This window comes from Tenrec ecaudatus, chromosome 3 (assembly GCF_050624435.1).
Source record: "Tenrec ecaudatus isolate mTenEca1 chromosome 3, mTenEca1.hap1, whole genome shotgun sequence".
NCBI classification, from domain to species: domain Eukaryota; kingdom Metazoa; phylum Chordata; class Mammalia; order Afrosoricida; family Tenrecidae; genus Tenrec; species Tenrec ecaudatus.
Window position 1 is genome coordinate 193,605,657 of NC_134532.1, and position 22,264 is coordinate 193,627,920.

The window sequence follows — 22,264 nt, forward strand, 5'->3', positions numbered from 1 at the left end:
CCTGGCCACCCTTTCCACTTCATTCTTGATACATTTCCTTTCTTCAATAGCTTCCTCACATTGACCTTGTAGCTGCTCCTTAAACATGAAATGCACATTCCTTCTGAGGGTATTTGCTTTAATTGATCTTTCTGCCTGGAACAATCTGATCCTGAATTTGCATTTGGCTTACTACCTCACCACTTTCAAGCCTTTGTTAAGAAAAACCTTATCAAAACCAACACTCACGAATCTACTTAATATGCTTCCGTTGAGAAATCTTCACCTGTCAGTTGTGCTCTATTTTCCTCTCTCAGGACTTATCACCTTCGAATGCATGATATTAGTTATTTATTATGTCTGTGCTGTGCATTTGTTCCTTCCCACAAAAATGTAAGCTGCATGAACACAGCTTATCTGTTTTGTTCACTGATGTGTTCCTGTATAAAACTCAAAACAACAAAACAAAGCTTACTGTCACGGAGTCAATGTGGATACATAGCTCTCCTGTAGAACAGGGTAGGCCTCCCTGGGGGATTTCTGAGACTAACCTTTAGGGAGTAGAAAGCCCTGTCTTCCTCTGGAGGAGTGGTTAATGGCTTTGAGCTGATGGGCTTATGGTTAACAACTCAACTCGTAACCACTGTGCTCTCTGTGAATAAAGAACTAATAGCACCCTTAGGACATGGATAAAGCCCATAGGACATGCCTCACCCTTTTTACTGTAAAAAAATCTTACAAACTAAGAAATTATAACTCTAAAACTTTTAAAAAGGTGAGATATATAAAAAGCAATATGAAATTAAAGAAATGAAAGCAAAATAGATATGCAAATTAAAACAATATGGCCTAGTGAAATTAATATAGTAGACATTGAAATAGCAAAATTATATAATATAAAATTAAGATAAAACAATGTAATAATTTTGATAATTAATATCTCATACACTTTACCTTATGTTCTCAACACAGGAGTAAAACATAAGCATTGCCATTCAGAGAACATGAGTCTAGCTTTATCCTCTACCTTTCCCTACATGATTTATTACTAAAAGCCACAAAGAAGAGCCTTGCGGACCATAATTTAGGCCACGTACTTGCCCAGGAGTTTAAGTCATTGTGCTTGCTACATGCCGCAATCCCACACAAGTGGTTCGAAAGCTCTCTCCCAATCCCATCATTTTCAGAAGAGGAAAACCCATCTGTGTTCTAAACACTTGGGGCAGCAGTCAGCTTTCATATGAGAAGACGATTTTGCTTTGAGATTTGTGACTTCTTGGTTTTCCTGTTAATTTATGGCACTACATAGTTAAAATCTAAATTTTGGTTAGGCAAATGGGAACAACAGAACAAATCGATGACTTCATGTCTTAACTTGATCTGAAGTTTAAGCCTGGTTGGGTGTTCCATGTGACTCATTCCAATTTGCCAAGAAGACTCTGCATAAGAATTTCAAGTTCAAAGAGTAAAATTAAACTGTTTGATTTTATCATTTTATATTGCTTATCTGTCCTTCTTTATTTGTGAAGTGGGTAGATGATGCCATACAAAGCAGAATTCTACTTTTCTAAATGTTTGCTCAAACATCGAGTGATGGAACTCTGAAATCCAATGTGAAACCAGAACTCTCCATGTTTGTCCTCCAGGGGTGGGTGTGCTTCCCCACGTTTATGACCGAGAGCGAGGCACGGTTTGTAGATGCATGGTATTTGCTATGCTAGTTAATAATAAGGAGGTGTACTGGGAAGATAGTTGTATTCAGTCTACAACTAAGGAGTGATGATTAGGGAAGACAGAAATACTAACGAGGAGACACTAATTAATCTGCGTGGTATCACGGTGGTTATCTTAACCGGCAGCACCTAGAATTACTAACGACTGTAAGGTGCTGCATGTATCCTTTCACTAATAACTCAATCACTTCATATGTATCGCTGATTCTTTTAGGGTTAGTCTCTGAATTATTGGGGTTTTTGATATACTTTGTTTAGTTTCAGCATCACCGAAAATTACTTCCAACACTCAACATAATGTATGTGCCCTTAGCAGTTAAGATAATCTGAATTATTCATGAATTGTCAAATTGACTAGCCACAAATTAATCACTTGTTTATATATACATATATACAAAAATATAATATATATAAATATAATACACATACACATATAAAGATACATATATTTTCCCAAATTCCATTGTAATTTAGTTGATTCCAATTCATAGTGGCCTTCTCTAGGTTTTATGAGATTGTAAATATTTATGGAGGGAGCCAGCCTCATCTTTTGTTACATGGAGCAACTGGTAGGTTTGAACCACCAACCTTGAGATCAGTAGTCTAATGCTTGCTTGTCAGCACTATATACAAGAGGCTACCCACCACCCTGTAAAAAAAATTTAAAAAACTGAAATTGCACTGGGTGGAGCAGAGTTTTCATAGCACACATTTTCCCAGCAGGTGAGCATCAAGCAACTCGTTCTGAGTTAGTGCACCCAGTGACGTCACTTGGGAAGTTTCTGTCTGGCCACAGTTAATTTTTTGTGAAAACAGTGTCACTCAAACCCTGTATTTTTGTGATGGCCAATCTAAGAGAGCAGTGTTTGCTGTAAAATTTTGTTTTCTGATACTTACCTGGCAAGGGAGATATCATGATCACGAAGGTGGTTTTCCCAGGGCGAGGCTCATCCATTGCACTCCCCATGTGCTGACCCCTGCAATTTCCCCAAATGTGGGAAACTCGACTGCATAATTTGTGGTAGTGGGGGAATGCGTGAAAGAAAGAAAGAAAAATAAAGAAAATTTTGTTTCCTGAGCAGGAAAAATGTTGCAGAAACTGTTGTGATGTTGAACACAGCTTACTAGGAGAGTATTATGGGAAAAACTCAAGTGTATGAGTGGTTTTCTTGTTTCAAAAAAGGAAAAATGTTTCTTGATGACAAACCTCATTCTAAACATCCATCAACTTCCTGAACGGATGAGAATGTGTACTCACAATGCATTTGGAGTTCATTCTATTAAGTCAGACTGTTAATCAAGCTTTCTATTTAGAGATTCTGAAAAAAATTGCTATAAGATTGTGTGACAAAAAAGACCTAGTTTGTGGCAGACATCGAGCTGGTTTTGCCTCCCTGACAATGTAACTTATCATATAATCATCTCAGGGTGCAAGTTTTTGGCAAAACAAAACAAAACAAAACCAGCATGTCACTCTTGCCCCACACACCTGAGCCCCCTGATTTCTCTCCGTGGGACTTCAGGACAGTGATTTGAGGACATAGCAGAGGGGAAAAGGAAAAACAAGGGAGGTGCTGTGAGCCATCTAAACAGATGCATTTGAAAAATGTTTTCAAGAATGAAATCACAGATTTGACAAATGTAGGTACTTTGAAGATAACACGGTTGTTTTTTTAAAAAGAAAAAAAAATCAAAAAATTGCTTTGGAAAACAGATTCCATTTTGAGGGTCATCCCCTCATATACATATAAGTATGTATGTGAATATATTATGGTGAATAAGAATGTATGCATAATTTTATACATATAGGTGTGGTATCTATATGTGTATGTGCTATATGTGTGTGTGCACATGTGTGTGTTATTGTTAGGTGCCATTGAGTTGACCCTAACTCATAGTCACCCTGTGTACATGGAACAGAACACTACCTGGTCCTGCCCCTCCCTGGTCATCATATGGTCTTCAATACTTGATCACAGTATTACAACCACTGTGCCAACCTATCTCCTTAGAGGTCTTCTTCCTTTCCACTGACCTTGTACTTGACTAAGCCTAGCCTGATGTTCCTTGTCAGGGACTCTTTGATAACATGTTCAAAATATATGAGACAAAATCTTGTCCTCAATGTTTCTAAAGACCTCTGGTGTTGTACTTCTTCTGAAACAAGTTGTTTGTTCTTCTGTCAATAACTTTTAAATAAAACCCAATAAATTTTGGTTACTCTATGAGACCACACTAAGCTTCCGAAACCCTACAAGTTGAAATCACCTATGAATGTGTTCACTATAAGTTGAAAAAAAACTTATATAAGGCACTCTAAGTCAAATTAGTGAACAGTGTAGTACTTTTAATTAAAATGATTTTTATGAAGATCGCAATCTCAGACCAGTTCTAAATTAGTGATAAAATAATAGGAAATCAGTTGTGGTTAATTTAAAAGTTCATTTTTCTCCACTAGAAACTGAGTTGCTGAAACCTTACATTATCATAACTTAGAGTAGGAATCAGCAAGTTTTATGTGGCAATAATTAAAAGCTCTTGGCTGCTGACTGAAAGGTTGGCAGATTAAACCCATTCAATGGCCCCGTGAGAGAAAATAAGGTGATCTCTCCCTATGCATATTAAGTCTAGGAAACCTCGTGGAGAAATTCTATTCTATCCTACTGCATTACTATAAGTCAAAATCTACTCAACAGCATAAAAAAACAACATAAATGGTATTACTATCTAACAGGTAAATTGTAAATTACATAGTAGAATAGGTCTGGCTTATGATTTTACAAGGGGGAAGCAAAATCAAACTCACCATCACTGCAAGACTGAATCCCAAGAGACCAAGGTCAGACATGCTTCCACCCACCAGCTTTCCTTATCGGTCCTGAAGCCAGCCGTCTTTCTCACAGCACTCTGCTTCTCTGCAATTTCATAATTTTATAATTCACTGCACAGAACTCATAGACAATACTCATGATTATGTGGGGTACTGAGAAAATCACAGGCTAGAATTCAGGATCAGAAATACTCAGGGCATTCGTATTTAGTCACAACAACCTCTTCTCAGCCATCTCTAAAAACACACTTTGATCTGGTTCTTGGCCTCTCAGCCACATGGTCTCTTGACCTGCTTGAGCAATGTTGGAAAACTCCTTCTGTGCTGCCTATTACTGGCTAAATGACACTCCATTTCCCCAAAGGTACTCAACTGTAGCCCCTAATTCCTTAGTCAGAAATCATAACTCCGTCACTGAGTATCTCAGAGCACTCCACATTGAAAGCAAATCCCTGCCATTAAAAAAAACCAAGACACAACTCACTGCCATTGAGTCAATGCTGACTTCTAGAGACCCCCTGTGTTTTTCTGAGACTGTAACTGTTTACACCCTGGGGTTTTCTCATCTTTTTGATTTACTGTTTTTCTATTTGGAACACCAAGGTTGACACTGTGGGCTTGTTTGGGGGGAATCTAGGAGGTAATGAAAAAAGTCAGGAACCTTATAGCTTTCTGTAAGGTAGGGTCTAACCATGGATCAATGTTTTAGGTGGTACTGAGAGCCAAATGAAGATCACTAGATGGTGTGAAGTAGTTTGTTAGTGATACTGAATAATAGAAAATAAATCCCTTTCAGTATGTGTCTGATCTGTACATTATCAATAACACATTTACCTAACTACTTTGCTATAGAAAAATTCCAGATCTCAACAACCAGAGTTTTAAATTTCTTTCGATACTTCTTCCTAAAACTTTACATTTTAGCAGCTTTTTTTTTCAAAGTCAGTACCATGGTGTACCATCAATCATTTCTCATCATTTACTCTTTAAAGTTTAAGGGACCACTTATTTTCCATATTCACTGTCTGTGATCTCTTTATGAATAATGAAATGACTTGCTTGTTTCCATTGTGCCTTTTGAGAATTCCTTTCATGCAGAGGGAACACAGTCAGAGCGGGCTTCAAAGAGTACTTGGGAACATTTCATGACTTTTAATTCCATTTTCTCCCCATAAACTTTTGGAAACATCTTCATACGTGTTTCCCGAGTCAATAAACACATGACTTGATGCTGTCCCTTCTTTGTCCAGTGTCTCAGCAGAGGCTTCTTCTTCCTTTTCAACGAACACATATCGCAAATGTGTAGTTCTCAAGCACAGAAATTGTTCCCTTTCTGTTCTTGAGGCTAAAAATTCAAATTAGGGACCTGGCCTTGTGGGCCTTCTTGACGGCCTAATTATTCCTCCGCTCCTTGACATTTCTTTACAGATAATCTTCATTTTCCCCCTTCTCCTGTGTGTGTGTTTGCGTATCTCTGTCTAATCTTCTCTGTTTATAACTCAGAAGTGATTACATTTATAAATTCCTGCTTAGAAACAGAAACAACTCACTCATAATTCCCAGGAACTTTGATCTCAAAGACTCTGGGCATCATTCACTCAGGGTCTTTCCTCCATGATCACTAATAAGTGTTAAAGTACAATAATCACATAACACCACATTAGGAACCATTTTAAAATGTCCTTGAATCCGCAGAAAAATACTTTGGAATTACAAACATTGGTACAGAGTTGTGGAAGGAGATACCCCACCCAATTTCCACCAAAGATAGTTTGGCATCTTTGTTTCATAGTTCATAAAATAGAGCCTAAGATCCCTATGAAGGATCATTTGACCATAAGCTACTCATAATTGAATCTGAGATTCATTAAGGAAAATTCAGTGATAATTGATGCACCCAGATACTGAGAGTGGAAACTCTCAACTACCGAAAAAATTATATAGCCTGAATTTTAAAAAAATGTGAAGATGCATTTAACGGCTAATAATGAATTTGTTTTCTAAATAAACTTGTCCGGATGTCAAGTACTCCTCAGGAATTAATTGAAAACCACACAGAGGAAAAGAATAGTAAAAGACACAAATGGAATTGGCAGAGAGGAATGCTAAGAGAATGTGGACTTATGGGATATAAAACATGGGAGGGTGGAAAGAAATAGAGAAATTTCCAAATAGCCTTCGATGGGGCTTCAATAGATAAAGGAGACAGATGACAAAACTTTGTATTTGATTATAATATACATCATCGATAGAAACACACGTTGGCAATAAGAACATGGAAATTAAAATTCACATGCATCCAAGAATAGGTAATATCAAATATCAAAAGAATATTTTGATAAAAAATATAAAGGAAAGGATAGTTGTACATTTACAGGAGAGATCATGATCATATCAAAACAAAACTTAAGGAACTCAAAATAGAGACATCAATTTTGTGTACCAATATGAAATGTTTGAAAACTTAGAAACAAACAGGCAGATCAATTAAACTCATTTAGCAATAAAAACAGAATAAAAAAAGACGAGACTCAAATTCTACTCCGAAGTGTGCTCTCAATTGAGGAAATCTTCTTGTTGCTTTCGTTGCTGCTAGAGGCCAAGAGTTCGGTTCCAACTCACAGCAACCCTGGGGATGGCAGAAAGAAAAACTGTCTGGTCCTGCCCCACTCTTAAATTATTGTCTAAAAAAATCATTGTCAAGTTTGCCCATTGTTGCATCCACCAGGTCTATCTGTTTTGTGCAGGGTCTTTTTCACCCCTCCCCCCACCTACTCCTCCACATTGCCCAGCATGAAGTCTCCCTCCAGGACTCATCTCTCCTGGTAGTCTGACTGAAGAACATGAGAAGACGCCTGGCCATCCTGGATTCCAAGGAGCATTCTGGCTGTATTCCTTCCAAGACAAAACTATTCTCTTAGCAGTCAGGGTATTTCCAGTATTCTACAGCAGCACCAGAATTCAGATGCATGGATTTTATGTGGTCTTCTTTATTCCATGTCTGACTTTCACAGGCATTTGAGGTGATTAAAATGCCATCATCTACGTCAGGTGCACCTTAGCCCTTTAGATGGCGTTCTCACTCTTCCACACTTTAAAGCGATTTTGTGCAGCGTATTTGCACAATGAAATGAATCCCTTGATTTCGTGAACTGCTACTTCCAGCAAGATGAAATATGTGACTACTTCAGTCTTTTCTCTGTACGCATCATGTTATCTATTGCTCCAGTTGTGGAGATTTTGGTTTTGTCTACAATGAGTGGCAATCCATCTTGAAGACTGCCCTCCTTGGTATTCATTAGCGCTTCACCTCCTCCTGGCTTTCAACAAGCAACATTGTGTCATCTGTATAGGACAGGTTGTTCATAGGCTTTTCTTTGCTCCTGATGCTGCATTCTTCTTTATATTGTTCTAGGCAGTTAAAATTCTTAATATGACTCTTCTACCCATGCCCTTATAAATCCTACCAACTTACTGGATGTGACTATGACAATAGTTTATTTATAATATTAAAAGAAGGGGCTGGTCTGTTTTCCTTACCACTCCCTTGCCTAGGAAGATGAGTCATCTTTAAATCAGGAGCAGAGAGTGAAAGCCCAGGACCATCAGAAGCTCACGTTCCAGATCTCTATCAGAAGCGACAGAGGCACAGAGACAAGGGTTTGTAGACCAGTGGCCCGAGCTAGAGGAGCAGTGCCAAGACTATGGGACTATGAGACCAAGTAACAGGTTGGCTGCCTTGTCCACAGATAGAAGCCAAGGCACCACTCGTGTGAGAGGCAGAAGACTGCAGAATGACTTGACTGTGGGCTGAGGAGAGGGCTTGCTGGAGACCAATGGCTGCCTCCTTATTTCTTCCTGATCCTGACTGGTAACTATTAACTTAATACACTCCCATCATTGTGAGTATTGCCTGTGAGTCCTGTTTGGCCATTATAATGAATAATTGAAAGTAGCACAGAAGCAGAGAGGGTGCTGGGGAAGGAACAATGCTGAAAGAGGGTCAGAGTAGGTATACTATTCTACTATTTTACTTTGTCTTTTTTAGCTGTCCTTTGATTTTTTTCTGTTCAACGTTTCTACTTTATTCCTTGCATTGCTTTACCTGCAACATGGACATCAGACATGAAGAAAGCAAAATATTGTTTAAAAGATGTCATAGAATATTCTGAGATATGCTCTTAACCCTGGAGCAGATAAAGTTCATGAAAGAGCTGAAGCAAATGCAGACTATGTCTGTATTAGTGTTGTTGCTGCTATTGTTTTTGTTGCTGTTTTTTTTACATAAACTGTAAGAATAGTTATTGCATATCCCTTATCATTATATATTACAGCAAGGAATTTGAATACGATGAAACAGAGGAGACACATATCAGAAATAAGCAATTGAAGTTGAAATATAACCAAATATACTAGAATATAAAGTAATTTAGTAAGGAAAAAAACCAAGTTGCTGGAATTTTAATTCAAATATGCATAATGAATCAATCATAGATCAGCTATATTTTCTTGTCTTATATTCAATTATGAGCTAGCATTATAGAAATATTAACATTATGGAAAGAAGAAAAGAGTAATTTAAAAACTGCATAAAGCTTGGCATTCTTAAACTTATTACCATATTACAAAGGTAATGTAATACTTTATTTTAATAAAAATAATATTGCTTCACTAGCAACTTTTTTGGGGAGGATTATGAAAGAAATAAAGGGATATACTTTAAAATTTTATATAACAACATCTTAAAACATAAATATTTCTAGCTAAACAGCTAATGATTATCTAGAAAGATAATTATTTAAATAGAAAGTTAATAGACAAGCATTTCCACATTTCATATTTACTATCCTGTGCCTGTTTCTTGTCAAAAATGCAACACAAAGTCTAAATAAAGTTAATCTGATTTAAGAGCTTCAAAAAACAAACAACAAACAGTAGATTGTCTACTGGACTATAAACCAGAAATTCAGAAATGTTGTACCTTTTTTTTGGATGGCCTCACTAGCAACCTTGGACAAATCACTTTATCTCTCAGTGCCCTGGTTTCTGTAGCTGAAATGTGATGGAAAATAATGACCTACCTCCCAGGGATCTTATGTGGAATGAAGATTTAATGTGTCTGAAATATTTTAAAACTCTATAGATGAGAGACTCGTTAGAAATCCAAAATCCTCTGCAGCATTGCTTTCCCACATCATGCCAGAGGAGTCCCATGATGCTCGTCCCTTTGCGAGAGGAGGCGGGCGTTTTCCAGGCTCTGTGTTCAGCACGGCTCCCGGATTGCTTTTCTACATGATATGAAGTCAGCAAAAATAAATGTGCTACTTTAAAATATGCTTGAATGGCACTGATGATTAGGGAAGTCAAACAAGACTCAAGTAACACATGGTCGTTGTTTGTTGCTCTTGAGTCAGCTATGACTCAGGGAACTTCGTCTATAATGAACAAAATTATTTCTGGTCTTATACTATCATCATGATTTTTGTTACATCTTTGAGTCAAGGGTCACAACGATTTAGTAAACCAACATCAGGACTTACAGAGCGGGTTTCCCAGTCCCCAAAGAGCAGCGTGGTGGAATGTGTCTGCACCACACAGAAAGAATAGAATAGTCTGGCTTTCTGTGAAGAAATGGTTACAGTGGCAGAAAAGAAGAAAGATGAACTCATTTTGAGAGAAACTGGCGGAAGGGCTCTACTTACATGTGGATGTTTCATCCTTCTAATGAAAAGATACTATCCAAGGCCCCCTGGACAGTCTGCAATACAATCATTCTGAGACCATGTAGAGCCAATGCAATCACATGCCAGTGTGATGTTTTATGTATTGAAACAAAGGCTTGGGTCCAGAATGACTCAAAACAAAGGGCTCTGCAGGGCGATGGGGAGGTGGAGTTTGCGTGCAATTCCAGATCTGATTCCATAGTCTTGCTAACAATTGCATTAGTTCTGATTTTTCTTTAAAGTACGGTGATCTCGTGTTGTGATCACTGTGAGGTTACCCTTTTACATAACAATAAGAGATAGTGGATATCGTATGCGATTTCTAATTAGAGATCAAAAGGGACGTTTGTGAAACCTGTTTTATATTAGAAAATTTACTCAATCCCTCAGAACTTTAATCTTCTCATTTGTAAATGTGCCCTATTGTCCCTTGTATCCTTCCAGAATCATTTCAAGGGCTTCCACCACTACCAAAATCCATGGATGTTTGAGTACTTTATATAAAATGGCATAAGATTAGTAATAATCTATATATATTCTCCATATAGATCAAATAATCTTTTCCAGAAAATTCCATCAAGGCAATTGAGACACATAGTGACCCATACAGGATAAATCTTCATGTAGGCAGACCCCCTCATCTTTCTCCCATGGAAATACTGGTGGATTTGAATGATGGGCCTGTGGTTATCAGCACAGTGTGTAATCTACTCCACCACCATGGATCCTTCCAGAATAAAACCAAACTCATTGCCAATGAGTAGATTCCAAACTCCTAGTGCTCGTGTAGGAAAGGACGGAACTGCCACTGTGAGTTTACTCTTGATGACAATAGAAATCCCGCTTTTCGTCTCTGGCGGTCTGAGCGTTCTGTGCCATCATGAATGACACGGTAACCACCCGGACCATGACATTCATGACCAACCGACTACTTGAGCGAAAACAAATGGTCATTGATGCCCTTCATCCTGGGAAAGCAACAGTGCCTAAGACAGACATTCGTGAAAAACCAGTCAAAATGTACAAGACCACACCAGATGTCATTTTTGTATTTGGATTCAGAACCCATGTTGGTGGTGGCAAGACTGCTGGCTTCGGCATGATTTACGATTCTTTGGATCATGCCAAGAACTGTAAACCTAAACACAGACTTGCAAGACATGGCCTGTATGAGAAGAAAAAGACCTCAAGAAAACCACGCAAGGAGCGCAAGAGCAGACTGAAGAAGGTCAGGGGACTGTGAAGGCCAGCGTGGGTGCTGGCAAACAAGTGAGCTGGAGATTGGATAACAGAAAGAATAAAGCATCTACAGTGACTTGGTCTGCACTGGCTATGTGGATTTTCACCAGACAATTAATAAACTATAAAATCTTAAAAAAGAAATCCCATCCTTCTCCCACAGATCGGCTGGTGGTTTTGAATTGCTGACCTTGCAGTTAGCAGAACAAAGCATAACCATTACACCCCAGGACTCCTTTTTGTTGCTGTTGTGGGCGTTGTTAGGTGCCATTGGGTGGGCTCTGACTCAGCCACCTCGGGCACAACAGAAGGAAACTCTGCTGGGTCCTTTGCCATCCTCATCAGTGTTCCTATGGCTGAGCTTATAGTTGCAGGCACGGTGTCAAGCGATCGTGCTGAGGGCCATCTCTCCTTCACTGTCCAGCTACTTATCTAAAGTGATGTCCTTTTCTAAGGACTGGCCTCTCCTGACAAGATGTACAATGTATTGCCAGGACTCCTTGGGTTTCCCCAAATTCTCTAAATTTAAGGTAAATGGCATAAGAACCGCAGTTTTACCCTTTCTCTTAAACTTTGAAAGATTATTTGGAAAACTTAATTGCTTTTTAGGAGGCATATATATTTTCCAAATATTTTAGATCCATGTTTAGTTGAATTGGAGGATGAAAAACGCATATACAGAAGGCCAACTATATAGAAATATATTGGTACAGAATTATTAAATATATTGGTACAGAATTATTTGGGTAACAAGGGATGGCATATTTAGAAGTTCTCCAAAACCACAACCAAGTAAAAAACAAAGAACTCATAGCCACTGAGTCATGGCTGATTCACAGGGACTCCCCGTGGGTTTCTGAGACTGGAACGGATATCGGGAGTCGAAAGCTCAGTCTTCCCCTCAGGATTTTTGGTGGTTTCAATGGCTGACCATGCCAATTGCAGCTCAGTGGGTAACCACTGCACCACCAGGGCTCTGAGACCCAAAGACAAAACCGGACTCTTCAACGGACTGCCCTGGAGTCAGTGCTACTCAAACTGGTCCTACTTAAAGTCCTCAACCTGTGGGTCACGACCCCTGTAGGGGTGGAATGACCCTTTTCTAGGGGTCGCCCGATTCATAACAGTAGCAAAATTACAGTTATGAAGTAGCAACGAAAATAATGTTATGGTTAGGTGGTCACCACACCTGCGACACTGTATGAAAGGGTGGCGGCATAAGGAAGGGTGAGAACCGCTGCTCTAACCCTGTATGTGAGTGGATTGACTCATCTTTCTCCCATGTATTCGCTGGTGGGTGTAAACTACTCTGCTCACAGTCAGCAACCCAGTGCACAGCACAGACAGGCAGGTTTCGAAGAAGATACAAAATATCAATTCTACATATCCCATGAAAAGGAAGTAAATTATTGGGAAGAAATTCTACATAATTCATGCTTTATTTTTTTATGTTTATACCAAAAAGTAAGTCTGCTTAAAAGAGACTAAGAGGAAATAAAAAAGTGGCAGCTTAAATTCAAAGGAGTTTCTTTATCACATACAGAAGATAAGAAAAAAATGACAACCTCAATGGGCCCCTTATTCTTTCGCTCCTTTCTTCTAGGATTCCACATTGGATGAGGATTCAGTCAAACACTAGGAAGAAGAATGGCATTTTCCCTCACACAATGGAAAGAGAGAGAGAGAGAGAGAGAGAAATAAAAACCCTTATTGTCAGTCATTCTCTCTGGTGCTTAAAGAGTATATGTTCTATTGACTGACAACTCTGAAGGCTGCTACTCTGCCTAAGGAGTGCCTGAGATACTAGACTTGATCATTAAGGATGCTCTTTAGGAACTCCAAGGGGGTGTGCTGTTATTACTGCTTAACAAGTCTATGTAAGGGATACTACAACCTTTCAGTACAAAATCCCTTTTCATACCACTTAATCCTTTTCACCATTTATTTTCTTTAGCTTCGTGGCCACTCTGCTTCTTTGAAGATTGTTTTTCTGCCCCCCACCTATGTGAATGACCAAAGGCCACATTCTACTCTTGCAAGTACATGAGAGTCAAGAGTAGCTGCCTGTCTAGATTTAAAGGAAGAATTGAGCACTGTGCTGGTGGTTGTTCTCCAAGTCTAAACAAATCTATCAGAAAAAAAGGAGTTAGCCAGAGAAGTATTTAGGCTGGCGCTTTAGTGAAATAGATAACAATGTTTATGTGATTTTCACAGACCTAACAGTGTGTGTGTGTGTGTTTTCATCTTTTGTACTTCTTTATTTTTGCTCTGTTTTGTTTTTCTTTTTTTATAAATCATTATATTGGGGCTCATACAACTCTTATCACAATCTATACATACATCCATTGAGTAAAGCACCCTTATACATTTGTTGCCCTCATCATTCTCAAAATTTGCCTTCCACTTGGGTTCCTGGAATCAGCTCATTTTCCTTGTTTCCCCTTCTTCTCCCTCCCCGCTCCCCCTCCCTCACGAATCATTAATAACTTATAAATTATTATTCTGTCCTATCTTACACTGCCCGGCATCTCCCCTCACCCACTTTCCTGTTGCCCATGCTCCAGAGGGGAGGTTGCATGTAGAACCCCGAGATCGGTTCCCCCTTTCTATACCCCCTTCCCTCCCAGTGCCACCACTCTCATAGATGGTCCTGAGGGATTCATCCATCCTAGATTCCCTTTGTCTCCAGATCCCTACTGCACCGCTGTACATCCTCTGGTCTAACCAGGTCCGCAAGGCAGAATTGGAATCATGATAATTGGGCGGGGGGAGGAAGCGTTCAAGAACTAGAGGAAGGTTTTGAGTTTCATTGTTGCTACACTGAACCTTGAGTGACTCATCTCCTCCCCACTACCCCTCTGCAAGGGATGTTCAGCTGTCTACAGATGGGCATTAGGTCCCCATCACGCACTCCCCTCATTCACGATGATATGATTTTCCCCCGCCTTTGTTGTTTGAGACTTGGATCTCTCGGCCCTTCATGATCACACATATTGGTGTGCTGCTTCCATGTGGGCTTTATTGCTTCTGGGCTAGATGGCAGCTTGTTTACTTTCAAGCCTTTAAGTACCCAGGCGCTCTATCTTTCAATAGCCAGGCACCATCAGCCTTCTTCACCACGTTTGCTTATGCACACGTCTGTCTTCAGTGATCATGTCGGGAAGGTGGGTATCATGGAATGACCCTTTAGCTGAGCAAGGTGCTATTGTATTGAGGGAGTGTGCATGAGGAGGCCAAATGTCCACCTGCTACCCTACTACTGAACCTATAAATATTTGCATATAGCTCTATTTCCCCCATAATCATAAATATATTTACATATGTACATGTCTGTATTTAGGCTTCTATGTATGCCCCTTGCCTCCTACTCCTTTCCTTTATTTCCTTACGCTTTCCTCCTGTCCCACTACCATGTTCAGCCTTCATTCAGGTTTCAGTAATTCCTCTCAGTTACCTTGCCCTTGTTTACTCCCTACCAGTCCTCCCATCCCCTCCCTCCACTGGTTTTGAACCACTCAATTTTCCCTTGTCCCTGGGTTTGCCAACATCTCCTCCCTTCCCCTACCTTCCTCACTCTCATGTCCCTCCGGGACCATTCATCCCGTTATGTTCTTCTCACATTGTTTGTCCAGCCTATCTTATCTAGGAATATGTGTATACAAATGCAGATATCTTTGACAGCACCCAAGTGTCACATAAGAACATGGTGTCGACAGCAGCAACACCGACACGCTGACAAACAAAAGAGCTACTGACATACACAATTTATCCAGTTTCGATTTTCTGTGAACAATGGTAGGGTGCAAGGTCATGCGGTTATTATGCAAACTCATAACATTTAACATTAATATTTATACATATATTTTATTGGCAAACACAAAAATTCCTCTTTTATAACACACATAGTCAAGTGTATCACTATAAAATCTTATACACATTTATAGAGCAAAAATAAAATGTGGAGCTAGGTTTCTAGACGTAGTCTCCATTTAGGTCTATACAAGTCTGCAGGTGGTTTTTCCCTAATCTGAATATCACATCGAAGTGGCATTTTTTTATTCACATTCTTTTCATATGCTCTTTGAATTTGGGAGACTTTGGAAGTTATATAATCTGTTGTCAATTTGAGATTTATGAGTGAAGGGGTGGAATTTAGCTTGTCAGTCAGGTCACATCTTGATGACCTCATTTGGAGGTGTCAGGAGATAAATATCTCATTGGAGATGGGACACACACTCACTCCAAGCGAGACATGGTTGCTGACAAAAACACATGGAGCTATGCTAGAGCCCTGGGGCTACAGGAGCCACATAGAGACCCGTGCCAGAGCTGAGATGTTTCCACTGCCCCTGGTTCCTCAAGACTTTCCATTCACTGGCCTATGATCTTCCTGCATTCAGCATCATTGCATGACTTCCTTACTCTTAAAAAGAATTTACAGATTTGTATCAGACATATGGGCTAATATAGGATTTATGGACTTGATCTGGACTGGGTTGGGACAGTTTCTCAATATTCAATTGCTTTTTATATAACACTCTTTTTTATACATATGAGTGTCTCTATGAATGTGTTTCTCTAGTCTAACCTGACAAACATAAGGACAAAAAGAAAGAAATCAGATGAAGCAAGAATAGGGCTGCAAAGTAAATGGGATATAAAGTTTTACAATAGTGTTCTTGTAAGAGAACCTTTGCTGGCCTTCACAAATAGACAAGTACACTGCTGTGGTGGTGACAAAAAATTGGAACCACTTTTCCTGGCTTTTCCTCACCAATGAAGGTGATATCCTGAGTGTGTTGAGAAACTCTATCATAATTAACCCATTATAATCCCGCAAATAAGCACCATATTCTTCACATTGGACTTATTTACCTTGATTTAACTGCTCTAGGAAATTTCTTTTTAATGGGATTTATTTTGAAGGTCCTTAATGGAATTAAGGCACATATATCGCTGGTTATGCTTTGGGCTACCAGCTGGAAAGTGTCAGTTCAAAACCAGGCAGTGCACAGGAGAAAGGTGAGGCTTTCTATTCCAGTAAACAGCTACTGTGTTGGAAACTCAGCAGGAGCAGCTGTACCTTGTTCTATCGGGTCGCTGTGAGTTGGCATAGACTCCATAGTATTGAGTTTACTTTTGGTTTATTACAGACATAACTTGTCTGCAGCAATACACTAACCACAGAGACAAATTTAAACATGTTTTCCTGGCAATAAACCCATGTATGAACTGAAATCATAAGAGAACTAGTTTTTCACTTACCCTCAGATTCAAAGCAGACTGCAAATTAGATGCAAGACAATAAATTTAAGGTGTGGGTTTCTAAGCATTTGAAAATTCAAAGCTAATTTAATGATCATATATTGGTTTACCAGAATAAATTTTGTTCAATAAATTTGTGAAATATTATATTTAATGATATAAGAATATTCTCAAACTTACCAAACACACTATCCTTGAGTCAATCTCCAATTATAGTAATCCTCTAAGAAATATTTTCAGTAGCTCAATTTCTCATTGTTAGAATATGAAAGAAAGAAAAAAAACTTTACTTCAAATATAACTGTGTGATGTGCTCTCATTCTGAAGAGAGCTTCCCAAGATTTCAATAACTCCATGATTGATGAGAAGCTGGTGAAGAGGAATATTTAATCAGAAAATTGTAGGGAAGAAAAATAAATTAAGTTATTTTCGGGTGGGAAAGAAATAAAATTTTTAAATGTAGAATTCAATGGTTACTCCAAATATTTCCAGCATAGCTCTAATGAGATGTAACCAGATACTTAGAATAAACTGAACTAGTGTTTAAAATATTTTTTTAAATAAAACACCATATGCTAATATATTATGTAATAAATATTATAAATATCCAAGAGGATTACATAGAATTAATTGTTTCCTTAAATCACTGAATCTCTTTGCCATCCAAATTACTTATAGAGAAAAGTGGGTGGGACTGTAGGCATTGCTAACATTTATTAATTTGTGAAATTTTATTCCATGAAACACACTCTGTGAAATGAGGCGTCAAGTAATGGAAGTCTTTCAGATGATCTGTTTTCATGCAGTTATCTCTTTAGTGAGCTTGTTTTTTTGATAAGTAATATACATTTTAAAGAGACATATATAGTTTGATTTTTCATTGTTACATATCCATTTATAATATAACTCTGTTGCCAGCTAGAGTATGTTTGAAAGTACAGATGAAGTCTTATTATTGCTCTATATAGGTATGTTTTCCTCCATTGATTGTTCTCATATCACACCTTGATTTATGCATTTATAAAATGAATTTGACAGTTTTGATTATATAAGAAAAAATAATCACATTGAAATCAACTAAGTAATAAAAAGAATAATTCCTATCCCTCAGAGACATACGTTTTCAAGTGGATCAGGAACCTTGAAAAAATTAAACAGAGAATATAAGGAGTATCTAGACACACACACACACATTAGTATTTGATAAATATTATGCTAGAGTATTTATTTGTGTTATATTTTGAGCCATTGAATATAATTTCTCATCAAAAATTTCTGTAACCTATATTACCTATCATATAAAGTCCATGAATGCTGTACAGTGTCCATGGGCTATCTCCTGTTTAGATGGCAGTTTTGTAGAAGCGATGAGCTGGTGAAAGTTGGTTGAGCATGACTAAGTCAGCTTTCCCAATGTGGATGCGAGAAAATTGACCTTCTTCACTCTGATCAGCCCTGACATATAAAACTATGTCTGGAATAGCAACAGTATTTTAAAATGAACAACCTTTGCCTTATAGTAGCCTTGGATCTTGGCTTTTGCTATTCTCTGCACTTCCAACTAGTTTACTAATGATGCATTTGAATGCCACATGGAATCCAGGACAGATAACCCCCCCCCCCCAGGAACACTAATGGGAGTAGTGATACCATGAGAGTAGGGGGGAGGTGGGGAAAATGGAGAAGGGGATCACAAGGATCGACATATAACACACACCTCCCCCGCAACCAGGGGACAAACAACAGAAATGTGGGTGAATGGGAGACAGCAGACAATGCAGGATATGAAAACAATAATGTTTAATTTATCAAGGGTTCACCAGGCTAGGAGGGGAGAGGGAGGTAAAAAAGAGGAGATGATACCAAGGGCTCAAGTAGAAAGAAAATACTTTGAAAACGATGATGGCGACATGTGTACAAATATGCTTGATCCAATTGATGTCTAGATAATTATAAGAGCTGTAAGAGCCTTGAATAAAATAATTTATTTCAAAAAGTCCTTAGCTAGAGAAGTCAATTATCAGCAATTTCATTGCTGATAGCAGATGGGTCTTGACTGAAAGCAAAGAATACTCACTTATGTTTTACTGACTATGCAAATGCTCTTGACTATGCGACCATAATGGACTTTGGATGACCTTCAGAAGAATGAGAATTCCAGAGCAGTTGATTGTGCTCATGCGGAACTAGTGTACAGATCAAAAGGCAGTTGTGCAAACATAACACAGGAATACTGCATGATTTAAAATCAGGAAAGGCATTTGCCAAGGTTATATCTTCTCACCATACTTATTCAACCTGTATGATGAGCAAATCATCAGGCAAACTGGCTTATATGATGAAGAGTATGGCATCAGAATTGGAGGAAGTTTATTAACAACCTGTGATATACAGGTGACAAAAATTGATTGTCAAAAATGACAAGGATTTGAAGCACTTGCTAATGAAGATCAAGGATTTTAGCCTTAAGTATGGAGTACAACTCAATGTAGAGAAGATCAAAATCCTCACAAATATACCAATATATAACTACATGATTAACAGGGAAACTTTGACGTGGTCAAGGATATTGTCTTTCTTGGATTCATAATCAATAGTCAAGGAAGCAGCAGTAAGAAATGACAAGACATTGCATTGTATAAATCTGCTAAATAAGACATCACTAGAGTATTGAGAAAAGAGAATGTAATTTTCAGGACTAAAGTGTCCCATAATGCAAGCCATGGTATTTTCCATTGCCTCGTACATATGTGAGAGTTGGATATTTAATAAGCAAGACCGGAAGAAGAGTTGATGATATTGAATTCCAAAGTTGGAAAAGACTATTGAAAGTGCCATGGACTGCTAAATGGAGATGGCAAGATGTCATCTTACATACTTTGGACATATTGTCAGGAGAAACCTGTCTCTTGAAAATTATATCATGCTTGGTAAATGGGGGGGGTTGGGGTGGCGGTGGGGGGGGCAAAGAAGAACTCCCTCAACAAGATGGATTGCCTCAGGCAGAGGAACAATTGTGAGGATGGTGCAGGGCGGTTCAGTGCTTCATTTGTTATACACACGGTCACTGGGGGTCACACCTCACCCAATGGCACCGAACAATAACAACAATCACAACAGTTGCTCAATTAGAGCTGCCACTCAGGAATTTGAAGAGGTCAAATGTTAGTTTGTGATGTATATGACAAGATAGCCAATCTCTGAAAATGTGTTCTTGAGCAGCCATTGCTCTCTGGAGGAGCTATAGGACAGAGGTATTATGCTCCAGGTGAATGCCTTCAGGAATTAAGCAGAGCTAGTCAAAGTTTCAGACTTCACTAAAGTTTAGCCACATGTTGATGCTGCAGATATCTCTGGAGCATAGATACCATCAGAGTTGTCCACCTTTGCAAACAAGAGATCCAGCTTTTAAATCCCTCTATCAGGTAGTCAATATATATGACTATCTTGGGATGGGAGTTGAGAGAGCAAAACCTTACAAGCTTCTCTTGGAGAGATGATTTTGGACCAGGAGACTGTGAGCTATTTATCAGAACTCACAAAAACAAAGGGAAGGGATGCATGCCTTAAGCCAAGACGTGATCAAGATGTGACAGCAGTGTCTATTGTATCCTAGGCCTTGAACTGTTCAGATTATGTTTCCCATTTAACCCATCCCATCAGGAAAGAACAGCTCCAGGATTTGGATTGAACACAGTTTCTACAAAAATTATAAGAAGAGGACTAATGTGAATAACAAGAGCAGTGTTGCCACAGTTTCACTACAGTAATGAATGGTATTCATCATCTTTATCCTTTGCTATCCATTCTACATTCTCTCCTCAGCTATCACATTGTGCATCTCGATGACTTTCCCGGTTAGAAGACTTACATTTTCTCTAATCAGATGATGTTTGAGATTGATTTTCTCAGAGCTTAAACTAAAAAAGTATTGACTACGTCTAATGTTATTATCTATATTCCTCTCTGGCCTAAGATTTGCCAACAGTATTACACATAAATTAATCATGTTCAATTTCTTTCTAGCATTTAATTGTGTGTGTGTGTAATTTAATGCTCTTTATAATCTTCTAGCAAAATGGTGATGAGCCAGCTGAAACTGCAGTTAGAGAGGATTCTCTGTGTCTCTGGGTGGAAGCAACACTTCTCTGAGAACAAGGAATTCTTGGACATAAGGTTTCACCACTCTTCTGTCAGTTTGTCATACTTTGGTGGTTTGAGCTTTGCTCTGATGCAGGAAGCTCTGTCACCATTCCAAAATGTACTAGTCAACATTTCAGGAAGTAGCATATGAATAAGAACAAAGGAATAAGAACCAAAGGTAGAGGTTCAAGCTGCACTGAAAATATTAGCCAAAAACCAAGTTCCAGGAATGGATGGAATACAATTGAAATGTTTCAAAGAGCTGATGAGGCAATGGAAGTGATCCTTCATCTATGGCAGGAAATTTGGAAGACACGTATTTGGCCATCTGACTGGAAGAAATTAATATTTATAACCATTCAAAAGAAATGTGACCAAACAGAATAATGAAGTTATAAAAGAGTGTCACTGATATCACATGCAAGTAAAATTTTACTGCACATCATCTAACAGCTACGGAAGTACATTGACAGGATATCTGACAGTGGTTCAGGCCCGATCCAAAGAGGTTGTGGAACAAGGGCTATCATTGCTGATTTCAAGTGCTAGATGAGCCAGGTGTAGGACCCAACCCAGAAAAAAGCAAGCAAATTTTCTACTGTTCCTACTAGAACAGGAAATGGGCCACACCCCAAAGGAAACGTCTTTTCAATTATGTCTGGGCCGTGACCTGAATAAGGGGATTGTAAATGACTCTACTCTTCATAGTTAGAATTTGCCACTCAACATAGATTCCATTATGGATTTGATTACATTGAGCTAGGTCATATCATGGAGAATTAATATGCCTTAGATAACAAATCACTGAGCTTCTGGTTCTTATAAATTGACCTAACTATCATACTTGGTGCTACTAAATTGCATTTTCTACTCCAAGGCACAAACCCTCATTAGAGTTAAGAGAATTTTTGATAGTCACTTATAAGTGAATATAGAAAAGACAAACTATAGCAAAAAAATTTTAGACAAAGCCTCTAAAGATAACTGTTCTAGTTTTGATAAAGACAATAATAATAAAGAAATCTTCAGGATTTCTAGTAGGTCTTATAAGAACTAGTGCTTAAGTTTAAACCAAATATTTCTTTAATCTCAAACAATATTGTGTTAGGCAGGGTTCTCTAGATAAACAAAACCAGGACACTTTTGATTACATATATAGATTCATACAGTGAGAAGAAATATAACACCCAATTGGTCCACACAGAGGTACAGAAGGTTCAATTCAGCTCAACTTCTGTGGAACAGTTAATATACTGGAAGTCCTTCAACTCATGTGGGCTTCCAGGTCCAAGATCAAGGAAACAGAGAGCAGAGCCCTCCCTGTGGCAAGGCAAGTAGAGTCTGCCCACAGA

At 38.6% G+C, this 22,264-nt stretch overlaps 2 pseudogenes; both read left to right on the forward strand.

Moving 5' to 3' along the window:
- Positions 1 to 2,601: 2,601 nt before the first annotated feature.
- On the forward strand, positions 2,602 to 2,751 carry LOC142443839 (U1 spliceosomal RNA; annotated as a pseudogene).
- Positions 2,752 to 11,145: 8,394 nt separating this feature from the next.
- On the forward strand, positions 11,146 to 11,508 carry LOC142443718 (small ribosomal subunit protein eS24 pseudogene; annotated as a pseudogene).
- The last annotated feature ends 10,756 nt before the right edge of the window (positions 11,509 to 22,264 follow it).